The sequence below is a fragment of the Miniopterus natalensis genome, chromosome 14 (assembly GCF_054644295.1).
Source record: "Miniopterus natalensis isolate mMinNat1 chromosome 14, mMinNat1.hap1, whole genome shotgun sequence".
Classification (NCBI taxonomy): domain Eukaryota; kingdom Metazoa; phylum Chordata; class Mammalia; order Chiroptera; family Miniopteridae; genus Miniopterus; species Miniopterus natalensis.
The window spans coordinates 20,985,872-20,992,294 of record NC_142094.1 but is presented as its reverse complement, the minus strand read 5'-3'; positions in this window follow the sequence as shown (position 1 = coordinate 20,992,294).

The following is a 6,423-nucleotide window of genomic DNA, read 5'->3' as shown; positions in this document are numbered from 1 at the left end:
ATGCATCGATGGCTTGGGCTGGGGTTCCCTGGGGAAAGCTAAACAATAGCTCCCTTTCCGTGTTTTCTTTGTGCTTTGCAGTTGGACTTAGAGGTGGTGCTGCAATGAGGACATGGCCACTGATGTCTTCATCTCACAGTAAAGAAAGCAGCTTTGCTGGGTGTATAGCAGCAGTTTAAAGAGGAAGAACAGTTTGTTGTCATGTAGACTGGGGGTGGAATCTGGGTTCTGGGCAAATTACCTATTTTCTGTCTATAAATTAATGATGATACTACTTATCTCAGAAGATTGCTTGAAACTTGTCCATAACTACATACTACGCCTGGGCACAGTGGGCATTTAAAAAATGTTAGTTCTCTCCCCAGGTTGGGTAGAGAAGGCTATGATGTCCCACAGTTCTGAATATGTACTAAAAGTTGCCATCTTTTCCCACCATCTCAATCCCAGTCTTTTAGCAACGCTAATTACACGTCTCCCAGGCACTGAGGAGGGCGATCCTAGATAGAGCTCTCCCATTCCAACACTATCTTATGAAGTCCCTGGTCTTCTACAATTACCAAAGTTCCCCAAAAAGAGTGTGGAAAGGCATTGACAAGATGCCCATCAATGAAACAATAGCTGTTTCCAGACCTTTGAAGGTCAAAATGCTTCCCACACTCCTGGGCAGCTCGTCCAATGGGACTTGCCTTCGGCAGCACCTTAAAGCTGGGTCAATATTAGCCCTGTACTGAAAGCAAATCACCAACAGTCAAGGACTGTTAGCTAAACCAACAGTAAAGTGATTTCTGTTGTACATTTCCAGATGACGGGTAAAAGAGTTGTAGAAAATGGGCAATAATTATAGCTTAGAATGAAGACACGGTTTTCCTACATTTTGGGAGAACTGCTAGCAGGTCAGCCTTTCAAAACCATGGGCCCAAAAGCTGCTGGGTGTATTTGTCAAATGGTGCATATGTTTTATGCATTTTTCTGTTTATATTTCATATTGAGCAATGTAAAATAGAGAAACCTTAGTTTCCAAAAAAGAAACTTAAATTTAACATCTTCAAAACCATTTAATCCCCCTTCTAAGTGATCTCACAAGCACAAAAGACAAGTGCACAAAAACGTCCAATCCAGAATTATTTAAAGAGCCAAACCTGGAAACTGGCTCACTGTCCATTAGTTAGGGGCCAACTACTTATGTTATTATACATACACACAATGGACTGTGCAGACATTAAAAATTATGTAGATGTGTATCTAAAGACAGCTAACTACAGATTGCTGGGTGAGAAAAGCTCGTTATAGATCACGTATAATGTCATCCCTTGGAAGCAAGTATAGTAGAGCACAGCAGTTCTCAAACTTTATGGTTCAGGAGTCCTGTACACTCAAAAATTATTGAGGACTCCAAAGAACTTTTGTTTATGTGAGATAAAGATTTGGCTCTGATTTACTATGCTTGAAAATAAAATTAAGCCTTCCTCTCAATTTTGCTGTGAACCTAAAACCGCTTTAAAAAGTATTAAAAAATAAGAATTTTTAAAAATTATCTAAAAATAACAATAACAAACCCATTACATATTAAGAAAACAATATACTTAATGAAAAACTATATTTTCGCCTAAAAAATTAGTGAGAAGAATGACATTGTTTTACATTTTTGCAAATCTCTTTAATGTCCTGATCAAAAGACGACAGGTGGATTAGCTTCTGCATTATAGCAAGTGTGGTAGTGCTAAAATACCACAGACTGGGTGGCTTAAACAACAGAGATTTATTTTCTCAAAGTTATGGAGACTACAAGTCCAAAATTAAGGTGTTGGTAGGTTTGGTTTTTTACTGAGGCATCTCTTCCTGGTTTGCGGATGGTCACCTTCTCGCTGTGTCACACTGGTCTGTCTTCTGTCCATACGTATATCTGTTTGTGTAACCAAATGCTCTCTTCTTATAAGGACACCAGTCAGCTTGGTTTAGGGCCCACTTTGGCAGCCTCAGACTCATTTTAACTTAATTACCTCTTTAAAGGCCTTATCTCCAAATACAGTCACATTATGAGGCAAATGGGAGTGAGGGCTTCAACATATGAATTCTCAGGGGACATGATCCAGCTCATAATAGTAGCTAAAACTGAAACAGGTAATAAGAGCACAATAGAAGTACTTAGCAAACTGCGTTAAACTCTAAAAACACATAGTTATACCTTAAACTTTCCAACTTACAAAATTCTAGAAAACACAAAAATACATAAGCACATAGGCATTAACCTTCAGGGTGAGGATATCACCATGACCCGTAGCCTCTGGAAACTCCACTGTACCCTCGAGAGAGATGAGAGTTAAAAGGGCAAATAATCTTACTAGTTTTATAAAAATAGTGTGGACCCCCACACACACACTAAAAGGTTCTAAGGGACTTCCAGGGGTCCACAGACGTTTTAAGAACCACTGGTACAAGCTATGTGACCTCTGGCAAATTTCTTAAGTTTGTAAAGCCTCAGTCTGTAAAATGAAGATAATGATAATACCAACTGAAGCGGGCCACTGGGAAGATTAAATGAGCTAATACACAAATAAATGACAAATGAGAGTGTTCAGCTAATGTTAGCTGGGTTTTTTGTGAAAAATTGCTTAACAATATGATATGTGCTTAAATGCATAGGGAATAGCAACCTCTGAATGATGAGATTTATGTTTTAAACAAATATTTAAAGTATAACATATACATTGAAAAGGAGCATAAAGTGTATATAGCTTGATGATTTTTCACAAAGTGAACTTAATTTTATATTTGTTTAAAAGAACATTTTATTAAAAACAACAGAAAAGGCTATTAATAAAACCACCACAACAGCAGCCCTTCTCTCACCCGCTGCCTCCTGGGCTTGGATGTCCACATCCCGAGGTGTCAAGGCAGACTATGGGGGGTGCTCCTCAGCTCAGTGTGCCTCAGGTTCCCTTTTGCTCCAGGAAAAGGGCACAGTGCAAGAGCAAACCTGCATGAAGCTTTGTGTCATTCTGAAGCTGGGTTCTCATCAATGTCCCAGCTCTGGAGCTCACTTAAAAATAAATGTTGTCTCTATCACAGGTATGGAGTTCATCTGGGGGTAACTCACTATGCTCCCTTGCCCCAAAGATCAACTTATACTCCATAACAAAGTTCATAATATACAACACAGATATTGTGTAATAACTAGGTGAGAAATTCATTTTCCATCTTCCTCTTCCAAGAACTGAGGGTGAAGTCAGTGTCTCAAAAACCAGCTGCAGCCCTGGCCGACGTGGTTCAGCTGGCTGGGCATCCTCCCATGTACCGAAAGGTCGGTCACTGGTTCAATTTCTGGTCAGGGCACATGCCTGAGCTGTGGGCTCGATCCCTGGCAGGGGGCATGCAGGAGGCAGCCGAGCGATGTTCCACTCTCACATGGGTGTTTCTCTCTCTACCTTCATCTCTCTGTAAAATTATTTTAAAATCTTTAAAAAAAAATTTTTTTAAAAACCCACTACAGCAATGTTAGGTGCAATTTAACTCTATTTTAATACAGAACGAATTGCAAAGTGATAATATTAGGGGAGAGATGATTATAAATACAGTAGCAAATCTTCCAACATCTACCCCATTACAATTTGGTGAGAGGGAGCCCTGAATCTTGAGAAATTCTTTTAGCTCTATCAGAAATTATTTACTTTCTACCACTGTTACACTTTCATAAAAGTTTGATATCATAACTACCTGTTACTCTGTCTTCTACAACAGCAGTTAAAACTCTGTTTTCTTTAGAGCTATAGTGTCTCAAAAATTTTTCTATAGACTTCTAGAAAAAAAATTTAAAGATAAATCTCAAAATTTTCCAATTCTACCAATACCTACCAACTTATAAAATTCTAGAAAACACAAAAATACATAAGCACACACTCCATTAACCATCAGAGAGAGAGTCACTACGTAATGTAGCCTCTGGAAAAACCCACTGTACAGTCAGTCATGAGAGAATGAGACTGAAAAGGGCAATTACTTGTAAAAAATTACTTAACAATACAGTATGTCCTTAAATGCATAGTTACCTCTAAATTCTAAATAACAGACTTTCCAATCCTGTTAACAATTTAGTATTTGATATATAAAGTTACATTTTCCAAACACAAAACTTTTTTTAAAAATTATTAAAAACGGAAGTCATAAATCTCTGACATCCAAAAAAAAGACATCTTCACCTCCTGGCCAAGGTTGCCCAGTGGCAGTTATCAGAAAGAAACCAGCAAGAGAAAAGTGGCACAGTGATGAGATGAGGGCACTGAACTCCAGTCGACTTCCCTGTTCAATACTATCCCTGGGAGCACTCATTCCCATGGGCCACCTAACAACCAGAGGAGAAAGCAAGATAAAATCGCAATTTAAGGAATATTATTAGTACAGAATTCTTAGGGGAAAACCAATCCTACAGGCACCAGTAGGTAAATTCTGGATTAATGATACAGCTCTGTCAGTGAGTAAGTGATGACAACACTGTATCCCAGACACACACTAAGGGGGTCAAACTATAAAACTATATGAAAATACTAAAAAGCACAGTTACTTTGGAAATTCATTTATTCACAAATGATCTGTGCAGTCACAATGGTAAACAAATCTGAGTGTGATACACAACCCTCACTATGTAGTGCTCTGGACACACAGGGTTCAGAATCAAACTTCTTAAACAGAAAGTAAGAAGCAAGATAAGAATAAGGAATGAAGGAAAGAGAAAGAGAGGACATGGAGGGGGAAAGGATGTGAGGAGGAGGGGATGAAAGGTGAGAGCAAGGCTGGAGCTCCCTGGTGATCAGAGGACTGCTGGGTGGGGCGCAGCTATGCGGAGAGCTCCCTCCCTCTGCTGGTCTGCGGCAGGAGCAGCTTCTGCAGCTGACATTTTCCCGGGGACTCTGCACAGCCCTGCTGATAGCATCACTGTTTCCCTTCTGCTGCCCTGAGAAGTAAACATTAAAGGGCTACAATACCGCAACTGCGTCAGTGGCATGGGAAGGCGAGGGGCAGGGTAGGGTGAAGGAACAGGAATCTAACAAACATAAAAAGGTACCAACTTCAGGACAAAAAGGGCAGATCAAAGTAAAAGGTAAAAGTTTTAACAGTTATTTTGCTAAAGATAAAATTCTGAGTAAGGAATTGAAAGCAGGGTCTCAAAGACATACTTGTACACCCATGTTCATAGAGCGCTATTCACAAAAGCCAAGTGTCCACTGGTGAATAAATGGATAAACAAAATGTGGTTTCATACACACAATGGAATATTATTTGGCCTTAAAAAGGAAGGAAATCCTGTTGCATGCTACAACATGGGTGAACCTTGAAGATTATGTTAAATGGAATAAGCCAGTCACAAAAAGACAAATACTGTATGATTCCACTTGTATGAGGTATCCACAGTAGTCAAATTCATAGAAACAGGAGTAAAAGGGTGGTTGCCAGGGGACTGGGGAGAGGAAATAGGGAGTTGTTTAATGGATACAGTGTTTCAGATTTGCAGGATGAGAAAGTTCTGGAGATGTTTCCCAACAACATGAATATACTTACTTAACACTATTGAAACGTACACTTACAAATGGTTAAGATGCCCTGGCCAGTGTGGCTCAGCTGGTTGGGCATTGTCCCATGTACCAAGAGTCGAGGTTCAATTCCCAGCCAGGGCACATGCCCGGGCTGCAGGATCAGTCCCCACGAGGGGGTGTGCAGGAGGCAGCTGATCAACGTTTCTCTCACATAGATGTTTCTCTCCCTCTCCCTTCCTCTCTCTCTCAAACCAATAAAAACATATATTTTTTAAAAGATACAAAAAAATGGTTATGATGGTAAATTTCATGTTATGTGTTTTTTACCACAAAAAAGAAATTCTGGGTAGTGATTAAAATTTAGGGTACAAGCGAGGAATCCAGTTTCGCAAAGCATTGTGGGAGTCCTGCATCCAAAGTGCACAGCCTCCTGCTTGGAATAGTGTGGAACAGCCGTAGCCCCTGTGGCTCCCACTCTCCATACCTGGTATGCCAGGCATTTTCCTTCTTCTCTCTCTCTGCTAAGGGCCAAGCAGCTCAGCACAGTGTTGAAGAGCCCAGGCTGGCTGGGTTTAGATCCTGGCACTATGTACTGCCTGGTTATGTGAACTTCAGCTAGTTACCTGACCTCAGTTTCCTCACCTGTAAAATGGAGATTGTACTAGTATCTCCCTCATAGTGTTGCCAGTGATAATAATATTATCAATAATTTTAATATTATTAAGTGTAATAATTTAATATTATTAATAATAATAATATGTATACCCTTAGCACAACGGCTGGCCCACAGTAGGTGTTCAATAAATGCTTGTTTTTATCACACACAAAAAATTAAGAGTACAAGAGAAAGGGGGAAAACCCAAACCTTCTAAAAATTACAAGTATTTTATCTAGA